We start from the raw sequence: 12,029 nt of genomic DNA on the forward strand, positions 1-12,029 counted from the left end.
GGTGGTGTGGGAGATGACGGCCTGCAGTCTCGGGCAGCAGTGTAGCCTCTGGGCTTGGGGGTGCCGCTGCGAGGCCTGAGTCTGTTCCCTCCAGGATGGTTTCAAGCTGACCACCACCCTGAGTGGGCTGCAGCAGACCCTGGAGCCCCAGGCCCCCTACCTGCTGGTGTCCCTGTGTGACATAGCTAGTGACGCGTAGTTCAGAATGTTGTCCTACCGTGGGGCCTGTGGAAACTCCAGGCCTGTCAACATGCTGCATGTCCGGCTGAATGGCAACAACTTTGTGACCCAGGATGGCCATGTGGAGGTGTGTAGAGGGAAGACTTTTTTTTAAGTTGTAATGTTTATGGTCACTCTGGACAGTTTTAATAAAATAAAGCTTAAAGTATCCAATAATACCTCTCACCACTAGGTGAACAGACCTTGTCCCACCCCTACTCTGTCCTCCTCGTCCCTGTCCCTCAGTGTGACCCGGGAGAGGTCAGCGGTCAAGGTGGTCCTGAGGGATCCTTGGAAGGACACTAAGCTGGAGGTTGAAGTGGGAGTCTCTGTGGTGACGGTGAAGCTGTCGCAGTGGTCTGCCGGGGAGCTGTGCGGTCTCTGTGGAAACCACAACACACTGCTGTCTGAGTAAGACCAGGCCACTATCCTCGCAGACTTCCCTGGCTGGTACGCATTTAAATCCATCTAGTATTCATCCCTAGAATCCTTATTTGTCAGTACTGCAAGTCAGTTATGTTTCTAAAAACCGTTCTCTCTACCTCTCTCCTCACAGGCTTTACAGCGAAAGCAAAACATTAGATTATGTTAGGAGAGTACATAGACCAAAATAATCACACAGCCATTTTCCAAGCAAGGACATGTGTCAATAAAACCCAAAACAGAAGCTAAATGAAGCACTAACCTTTGACGATCTTCATCAGATGACACTCCTAGGACATTATGTTACACAATACATGTATGTTTTGTTCGATAAAGTTCATATTTATATCCAAAAACAGCATTTTACATTGGCGCGTGATGTTCAGAAAATGTATTCCCACCAAAAAGTCCGGTGAATGTGCACATCAATTTACAAAAATACCATCATAAACGTTGACGAAATATATAACAATTATTTTAAGAATTATAGATAGACTACCCCTGGATGCAACCGCTGTGCCAAATTTTAAAATAGCTTTACGGAAAAAGCACATTTTTCAATATTCTGAGTACATAGCTCCGCCATCACGGTGAGCTATTCAGACACCCGCCAAGTTCGGGGCAACCTAAACTCAGAATTAGAATTAGAAATATTCTCTTACCTTTGCTGATCTTCGTCAGAATGCTCTCCCAGGACTGCTACTTCCACAAGAAATGTTTTTGTTCCAAATAATCCATATTTAATGTACAAATACCTCCGTTTTGTTCATGCGTACAGATCACTTATCCAAAAGGCATAACGCGCGAGTGCGGAACGAGAGACGAAAAGTCAAAATGTTCCATTACCGTACTTAGAAGCATGTCAAATGCTGTTTAACATCAACCTTTATGGTATTTTTAACGTAAAATTGCGATAATATTCCAACCGGACAATAGCATATTCATTCAAGAAGGAAAAGAAGGAACGGCGTGACTGTGCATATCCAATCCCTTTGTTGCCAGGCAGACCACTCAGTGAATGAGCTCCTATACTCTGCCCAGTGACAGTAGAATGCTCAAACCAGTAGAATGCCTTAGGAAGTGCAACGTCACCCCACAGACACTGTAGCTTCGATAGAGAATCAAAAGAAGAACTACAATTCTCAGACTTTCCACTTCCTGCTTGAATTTTTTTCAGGTTTTTGCCTGCCATATGAGTGCTGTTATACACAGACACCATTCAAACAGTTTTAGAAACTTCAGAGTGTGTTCTATCCAAATCTACTAATAATATGCATATTCTAGTTTCTGGGCCAGAGTAGTAACCTGTTTAAATTTGGAACGTTTTTCATCCGGCCATGAAAATACTGCCCCCTAGACCAGACAGGTTAATTCATACATACTTGAATTTCACATGAGTGCCATGCTTATGGGACTGTCACATTCAATATGAATGAGTGTAGGCTGGTTGTTTGTTTCAGTGGTAGCCATCCTACTGAATCTTGACACAATGGTCTTCACCGCTGCTCTAGTTGCTTACATTACCGGAATGGAAGGAAACTTCACACACACTAGTTCCACTGAGTTAAGCTCCCCAGAAGCCCACATTACAGTGCATTCTGAAAGTATTGAGAACCCTTGACTTTTTCCACATTTTGTTACAGCCTTACTCTAAAATGTATTGAATATAAAAAGGTTCCTCAATCTACACACGATACCACATCATTTCAAAGCTCTGAGACAGGATTGTGTCGAGGCACAGATCTGGGGAAGGGTACCAAAACAATATCTGCAGCATTGAAGGTCCCCAATAACACAGTGGCCTCCATCATTCTTAAATGGAAGAAGTTCGGAACCACCAAAATTCTTCCCAGAGCTGGCCACTCGGCCAAACTGAGCAATCGGGGGAGAAAGGCCTTGGTCAAGGAAGTGACAAGAACTCAATAGTCACTCTGACAGAGCTCCAGAGTTCCTTTGCAGTGATGGGAGAACCTTCCAGAAGGACAACCATCTCTGCAGCACTCCACCAGTCAGGCCTTTATGGTAGAGGGGCCAGACGGAAGACACTCAGTAAAAGGCACAACAGCCCATTTGGAGTTTTAAAAAAGGCACCTAAAGGACTCTGACCATGAGAAACAAGATTCTCTGGTCTGAATGCCAAGCGTCACGTCTGGAGGAAACCTGGCACCATCCCTACGGTGAAGCATGGTGGTGGCAGCATCATGCTGTGGGGATGTTTTTCAGCAGCAGGGACTGGGAGACTAATCAGGATTGAGGGAGATATGAACAGAGAAAGGTACAGAGAGAGATCCTTGATGAAAACCTGCTCCAGAGTGCTCAAGACCTCAGACTGGGGTGAAGGTTCACCTTCCAACAGGACAACGACCCTAAGCACACAGCCAAGACAACGCAGGAACGGCTTTGGGACAACTCTGGATGCCCTTGAGTGGCCCAGCCAGAACCCGGTTGAACATCCTCTGGAGAGACCTGAAAATAGCTGTCCAGTGAGGCTCACCATCCAATCTGACAGAGCTTGAGAGGATCTGCAGAGAAGAATGGGAGAAACTCCACAAATACAGGGGTGCCAAGCCCAAGAAGACTCCAGGCTAATCACTGCCAATGGTGCTTCAGCAAAGTACTCAGTAAAGGGTCTGAATACTTATGTAAATGTTATATTTCCATTTTATACAATTTGCAACAATTTTTTAAATCCATTTTAGAATAAGGCCGTAACAAAATGTGGAAGAAGTCAAGGGTTCTGAAAACTTACCGAATGCACTGTATGTACACAGTGGAGTTGGTTTCATAAGCTTTTTCTTGGGAATATTCCATAGAATCACTCACCGGCCTACATTTATCCAACCCCACTACCTGCCAACCAACTTCACAAGAAGTAAATTAGACTGTCATATTTTATTTGATCAAGCCAAAGAGGGTTTGCCTTCCCTCGATTTGCAATAATTGGTTGCCCCAGACACTCTGCCTCCCTGGACTGCTCAAGGTGTCAGCTACTTCCACCCTTTACTCCGGGACATCTCAATTCCGCTCCTGGAGGACCGAAACACTTTGTTTCTACCTGGTAGTTCATTGCGCTCACCTGGTGTCCCAGGTCTGAATTAGTCCCTTATTAGAAGAGGATGAAAACCCAAAATGTTTCGGCCCTCCAGGACTGACATTGAACAGCCCTACTTTACACCAACATTGATCAAGAGGCCAGAGAGTTATCAGGATTGTGAAGAAAGCCTAAAATCACAGCTGCTATCAACTAGGTTACTGTTCCCTCTCCCCCTCATACCAGGCCTTCAATCATTGATTTGGGATCAATAGAGGCACAGTATTTGGAGACCACAACTGGGACTTTCCCTGTCTAATTCATACAACCATTCAAAATCTATTTAAAACGCCTTCAGTAGACTTAGTTTCAGCTCAACACCTACACAACATGAGGTCTACTTTCATGCATAGTCAGTGTTGGAGTTTCCCAGGTTCATTGTATTGATAATCTATATGAATCACAGGATTGCTCCTTGTTAATAAAAAAATTAACCTTAGTAGTTAACTATTGCTTAGATTTCTCATATAATGGTCTTATCAAATAATGCTCCAATGAGGTACCCCTGACAGAGTTACATTAGGCACAAGGGAGCATGGAAAAGGTTTCAATTATTTCCCTAGTAAGTGTGATTGTACATGGCTTATAAAATGGGCATTCAAACATTGGTTAAATAAAGATAAATACACTCCTCAAAAAAATAAAGGGAACACTTAAACAACACAATGTAACTCCAAGTCAATCACACTTCTGTGAAATCAAACTGTCCACTTAGGAAGCAACACTGATTGACAATACATTTCACATGCTGTTGTGCAAATGGAATAGACAACAGGTGGAAATTATAGGCAATTAGCAAGACACCCCCAATAAAGGAGTGGTTCTGCAGGTGGGGACCACAGACCACTTCTCAGTTCCTATGCTTCCTGGCTGATGTTTTGGTCACTTTTGAATGCTGGCGGTGCTTTCACTCTAGTGGTAGCATGAGACGGAGTCTACAACCCACACAAGTGGCTCAGGTAGTGCAGCTCATCCAGGATGGCACATCAATGCGAGCTGTGGCAAGAAGGTTTGCTGTGTCTGTCAGCGTAGTGTCCAGAGCATGGAGGCGCTACCAGGAGACAGGCCAGTACATCAGGAGACGTGGAGGAGGCCGTAGGAGCGCAACAACCCAGCAGCAGGACCGCTACCTCCGACTTTGTGCAAGAAGGAGCAGGAGAAGCACTGCCAGAGCCCTGCAAAATGACCTCCAGCAGGCCACAAATGTGCATGTGTCTGCTCAAACGGTCAGAAACAGACTTCATGAGGGTGGTATGAGGGCCCGACGTCCACAGGTGGGGGTTGTGCTTACAGCCCAACACCGTGCAGGACGTTTGGCATTTGCCAGAGAACGCCAAGATTGGCAAATTCGCCACTGGCGCCCTGTGCTCTTCACAGATGAAAGCAGGTTCACACTGAGCACGTGACAGACGTGACAGAGTCTGGAGACGCGGTGGAGAATGTTCTGCTGCCTGCAACATCCTCCAGCATGACCGGTTTGGCGGTGGGTCAGTCATGGTGTGGGGTGGCATTTCTTTGGGGGGCCGCACAGCCCTCCATGTGCTCGCTAGAGGTAGCCTGACTTCCATTAGGTACTGAGTTGAGTTCCTCAGACCCCTTGTGAGACCATATGCTGGTGCGGTTGGCCTGGGTTCCTCCTAATGCAAGACAATGCTAGACCTTATGTGGCTGGAGTGTGTCAGCAGTTCCTGCAAGAGGAAGGCATTGATGCTAAAGACTGGCCCGCCCGTTCCCCAGACCTGAATCCAATTGAGCACATCTGGGACATCATGTCTCGCTCCATCCACCAACGCCACGTTGTACCACAGACTGTCCAGGAGTTGGCGGATGCTTTAGACCAGGTCTGGGAGGAGATCCCTCAGGAGACCATCCGCCACCTCATCAGGAGCATGCCCAGGCATTGTAGGGAGGTCATACAGACACGTGGAGGCCACACACACTACTGAGCCTCATTTTGACTTGTTTTAAGGACATTACATCAAAGTTGGATCAGCCTGTAGTGTGGTTTTCCACTTTCATTTTGAGTGTGACTCCAAATCCAGACCTCCATGGGTTGATAAATTGGATTTCCATTGATTATTTTTGTGTGATTTTGTTGTCAGCACATTCAACTATGTAAAGAAAAAAATATTGAATAAGATTATTCATTTCATTATTTATTTCATTCAGATCTAGGATGTGTTGTTTAAGTGTTCCCTTTATTTTTTTGAGCAGTATATGACTAATGAATACTGAAAAGCAGTGGTCCGTAATGGTCAAATTCTACCTGTGGTGAATTGTGCAAAATGCCAATGACTCACTTTAATGTCTGTTTTATTTGGTTACACCTGATATTTTGCAAGTGTAGCCTACATTCTGGTTGGTTTAACCAGAATCTCACTGGTGTTCCACAAATGTTGAAGGTTGTAATTGTAGCTGGAGGTGTGATGGCAGTAGGTGTACTCGTGTAAATCATGGGGCATTGAATCAGCTCAGACTCATCTGGAGCAAGTGTAATCAAGGTGTCAACATTGCTTAATGGCGATAGTAAATCTAATGGTCTTTTTACATAAATATGCCGAATGCTTAGCAAGCATCTCTTGGCCGCTAGTTTTTGTAAACGTTGTTAGTGGCACTAATCATTTAGATGTTATTTTTAATTGGGCCAAAGCAACAGGTTGGTAGCATTCATCCCGTTGGTAAGACCCTCAAACTTTTACAGATGCACCATCGAGAGTATCACCTTCTGGTGCGGCAACTGCACCGTTTGCAATCACAGGACTCTCCAGAGGGTGGTGCGCTCTGCCCAACACATCACTGGGGGCACACTGCCTGCTTTCCAGGACATCTACAGCACCCAATGTCAGAGGAAGGCCAAAAAGATCATCAAGGACCTCCGCCACCCGAGCCACTGCCTGTTCACCCGCTATCATCCAGAAGGCGAGTTCAGTACAGGTGCATCAAAGCTGGGACTGAGAGACTAAAAACAGCTTCTATCTGAAGGCCATCAGACTGCTAAATAGCCATCACTAGCCAGCCTCCACCCAGTACTCTGCCCTGAAGTTAGTCACTGTCACTAGCCGGCTACCACCCGGTTATTCAACCTTGCACATTGGAGGCTGCTGCCCTTTGTACATAGACATTGAACACTAATAATGTTTACAGAATTTGTGGAACAGAATTTATATTTTCCCCAAACTAACTGCGACCCATATAGTGATCCACAGTGACAATAACATATGTTCTTCCATTACTGTTAATTCATTTGAAATTGTGTACGAATGTCAAGTTTCACCCCATGACAGGAAATTACATATACAGTGAAGGAGTTAAACCAAGGCCTCATACCTTTTTTTAAAGGGTTGATAAACTGTAAGGTCTCCTCTTTAGGAGACCTCTGAGTGTGTGTGTGTGTGTGTGTGTGTGTGTGTGTTAATTAACACCTGTTTTGAGTGTTGTGCCCTTCAGACACTATGAGAAGGCGGAAACCGCCTATGCTCAGATTCCTCCTGTCTGGGCCCCACCTGTCTGTCTATCTGAGGTTCTGATAATACGACTGGTTTTCTAAGAACACAAGGCTGAGAGACTAAAAACAGCTAAAAGTAGCAGGCCTGATGAAACCAGCCACCTGTCAGAAGACGCTTAGACTCGTTCACCTTGTTATGACCCTATACTTGTGATGAAAGATCAAGTTTCGGTCAAACCCACTTCTGAGCTTTTAATTGCTGACAAGTTGGTTGCTGCTGCCAGGGGGAGGTTAGATTTATTAAAATGTTGTTGCCAGGGAAACTCACGCAAGGAGGACTGGGGAGGCTATATGAGTTGCAGGATGTCTTAGACATTTCGCAGAACCTGGGGAGAGACATATACTGTACTCTGTACCAACTTCTGCCTACAATTGTATTACTAAAGGATCATTTTAATACTTAAACAAAGAGTCTGTGTTTCCTTTCCATTACTAATATATGTTTGATAATTATAGACCTGATCGCCTGTTGAAGAAATTGACCAACAACAGTATCTATGAGAATTACTCACAGGTTGGAGCTGATTTTCTCACACACTAAATATTGCTCATGTATTCCATATAATGTTGCACGTCTTCCCTGTGGCTCAGTTGGTAGAGCATGGTGTTTGCAACGCCAGCATGATGTGTGCAACGCCAGGGTTGTGGGTTCGATTCCCATGGGGGGCCAGTACAATTTTTTTATTTTTTTTTTAAATGCATGAAATGAATCTATTCACTACTGTAAGTCGCTCTGGATAAGAGCGTCTGCTAAATGACTAAAATGTAAATGTAATAATGTAATCTGTGGATGTTGGGCCTATGTCAATACAGGATCCTAATGGCATAAAGTCGACTTACACGCCCTTATTGAGGCAGAGAGAATGTATTAATTTGATTAGTGGGTCAAATGCTCACCTCTAAGCTTGTAAGGGCTCTGATTAGTAATTAGCTTGGGATCATATTAGTATTTAAGGATGGCATCCTTTTGATTTCCTCATGCCAAAGTCCCCTCTCAGGTAAGATCTTTTGACAATATTTCAAAAAAAAAATCTCATTATAATACGTTTCGTAATTTAAGAAATAAGTGAGTGACGTGGTGCAAATAAAATTAGGAGAATTGTATTGTCTGCATTTCTTTGGTTTCAGCCATGGGGACCAAACTACTGGAATGATTTGTGGTAAGTGGGTTTAATTAATTGTTGACTAATTATCTGAATTATGTGACAATTAATTATTATGAATATGGAATGTTGACAAATAATTCCTCCATGAGAATATGAAATTACGGTAATTATTATTTTGCATTCTATTAATCTTAGTGCCCATTTGCTTAAAATGAATGACTACTCAATTTATAATACAAATTAAGTATCGGAACCATTTGTGATGCCACAATAATCATACTGAAACACAACAACTACTACTAAGCTATATATCTGGGTCTAAGGAGATTCACTAGGTAGTGTTTGACATATTTTTAGTTTAGGACCAGTCCAGGATGCAAATTCAGGAATAGTTCAATTTTTGCATCCATGGGTCTCACAGGGTTAACCATCTCTGATGCCTAGTTCATTACCTTTTAATCCATTTCTGTATAATAATTTAAAATTTCCCCCTTTAAATTAATGTAGTTGATTATTGAACCTGCCTCATGAAGCTGGTTCGGTTCACTTGGTCAAAGTTAGTGCTTTGGGCTAAGTGGGTGAATATTTCCAAGCTCAGAGCCAGAGGGGTTTTCAATTACGCTCTGGTTTTTAGAGCACATGGAGTATAATAATTAACACTGAATAGCAGCTCAAATGTCACTCTGAACAAAAGCAAATCTCAATTTAGATGCTCAGATTCTTCCCCCCAATTAATATTCCAGTCCACTCACCTCAATATTTATATTCCTTGTTCTTCCAGGTGGACAATGAGTTGGTCAACATGCCTATGTACCTGAACAGCACTCAGGTGTCTGTCTACAGGAGTGGCTGGTACTCTGTGGTCACCACCAGCTTTGGCCTTAAGGTCTCCTTCGACTGGAACAGTGCAATGTTTGTCACCCTGCCCTCCACCTACCAGGGCGCTGTCTGTGGCCTGTGTGGCAACTACGATACCAGTCCCAAGATGACCTTGTACCTAGGAATGAGGCCACCCATGCCCGGCCAGAGGACTTTGAGGCCAGTTGGCGCTTTGAGCAGATCCCTAACTGTAAGACAGCCTGTCCAAAATGTGAAGTTAACCAGAAGAGGCGTTCTGTGGGTTCCTGAGGGACCCCAAGGGGCCTTTCCGGGACCACCTAACCGCAGTGGACCTGGCGGGATACTTTGAGGACTGTGTGCATGACGCGTGTCTGTATAAGGGTGGGCTCTGTCAGGCCACCACAGCCTATGCATCCGTCTGTCAGGTAGCCAGGGTTAAGGTGTACAGCTGGAGGACTGCCCAGTTCTGTGGTGAGTAGTCCACACACTTACATTATAAAATATCTGATTTCTGCTGTGAGTGTTGGAAGCGGTTGACACACTGGTGAAATAAGGTTTCTGTGGAAAGTGCTGAGACATTTTTACAACCATTAAATTGCTTACAAGTAAGATGTTTTTTTGTTAGTAAACTCCTTCCTGTGTCTCCAGCGGTGAAGTGTCCAGCCCACAGCCACTATGTGTGTGGTTCTGGCTGTCCTGACACTTGCTAGAGCCTGTCCTCTCCTCAGGCTGCCTGGCCCAGTGTAAGAAGGGCTGCTCCTGTAACGAGGGACACATCCTCAGCAGCTACCACTGCGTCCCCGTCACCCAGTGTGGCTTTGTCCATGGCGACTGCTACTACAACACAGACCAGGTTTTCTACCCCAACAGGAAGTGTGACGAGGAGTGCAAGTGCACCCAGGATGGAGAAGTATAAATAACTGGTCCTCAGGAAAAACATTATGGGAGCCCTGGGAAGCAGGAGAAGGCATGTTTTACTTTTAATTAATAGTCTTCACATAAGCCATTTTCTGTGATCATTTGAGCAAATCATAATAGAGCATTTTATTCTTTAGCACTGCTTTAACAAGGTTTGACCATGTTCACCAGTTGTCCATGTTTAACTGTCTATCCTCTGCCCTAGGTGAATGGTGTGTTCAACCACCTGCCCCTGAGTGGCGGGCTGTGAAGGTCTTCCAGGGGGCTTCCACTATGCCATCAATACAGACTTCGACCTGCACGTCACCTACGACCCTGTCTACCACGTTACAGTCACCGTGCCTGGAAACTACCGGGGCAAGACCAGCTACCTCTGTGGCAATTTCAAATTGCAATGGTAACCATGGCAACGACTTCCTCCAGTCATTGACAGTTGAGACTTGGCAAGCTGACAAAAGACATCAACACCGTCGGGAAGTGGCAATCCCAGGTAAGGTGTGACGGTGGTTGCGCCTAGAATTCCTGTCCCATGGCAAATAAGTGCCGACGGATAAGGCTGTCGTGCTTCGAGCTCTTAGGAAACTTTGCAGTATTTAGTTTTTTTTATTTGTTATTTCTAACATTATTATCCCAGCAAAGTGTTTGTGTTATTACATACAGCCGGGAAGAACTTTTGGATATCAGAACGGCGGTAACTCCTCCGGCATTACGACCAATAATGCAACTAGATCCTAGATCCTTTGTTCGTATACCCCTAGATCCTTTGTTCGTATACCCCTAGATCCTTTGTTCGTATACCCCTAGATCCTTTGTTCGTATACCCCTAGATCCTTTGTTCGTATACCCCTAGATCCTTTGTTCGTATACCCCTAGATCCTTTGTTCGTATACCCCTAGATCCTTTGTTCCTATACCCCTAGATCCTTTGTTCGTATACCCCAGGGCAATTGAACCGATCCCAGAGGCGGTTCAAAAACTCCGGCGGCGGAAAGATGCACTCAGGAGGCGCGCACACAACCCACCACTTCCAAGGATATTACTTGCAAATGTTCAGTCTCTGGATAATAAAGTTGACGAGCTAAGGGTAAGCATTTCCTTCTAGAGAGACTTAAGGGATTGTAACATACTCTGTTCTACGGAAACATGGCTCTCTGAGTCCGTTCAGACAGTTGGTTTCTCAGTTCATTGCACAGACAGGAATAAATATCTCTCTGGGAAGAAGGGCGGGGTGTATGTTTCATGATTAACTACTCATGGTGTGATTGTGATAACATACAGGATCTAAAGTCCTTTTAATCACCTAACCTAGAATACCTCACAATCAAATGTCGACCATATTACCTCAAAAGATAATCATCTTCGGTTATAGTCACAGCCGTGTATATTCCCCCTCAAGCCGGTACCACAACAGCCCTCATGTAAACTGGGAACCACATATCCTGAGGCCGCATTTATTGTAGTTGGGGATTTTAACAAAGCAAATGAGGAAAACATTACAGAAGTTAACACATCAAGTGTTTTCAAATCGATAAGAAGATTGTGGGAGCTGTACTGTTAAATCAGTGCAGCCTTTGATATTATTTACCATAACCGGTTGTTGAAAAAATATATATGTGCTATGGCTTTTCAACCTCAGCTCTGAATCCACATAATGTCAATCTAATAGAACTCAAAAGTGTTTTCTTTAATGGAAGCTTGTCTATTGTCAAACATGTTAAGTGTGGTGTACCGCATGGCAGCTCTCTAGGCCCTCTACCCTTTTCTAATTTTACCAATGACCTGCCATTGGCATTAAACAAAGCATGTGTCCATGTATGCTAATGATTCAACCATATATGCATCAGCAACCACAGCTAATGAAGTCACTGAAACCCTTAAAGAGTTGCAGTCTGTTTTGGAATGGGGGCCACTAATAAACTGGTCCTGAA

Source organism: Salmo trutta, chromosome 37, assembly GCF_901001165.1.
Source record: "Salmo trutta chromosome 37, fSalTru1.1, whole genome shotgun sequence".
NCBI lineage: Eukaryota > Metazoa > Chordata > Actinopteri > Salmoniformes > Salmonidae > Salmo > Salmo trutta.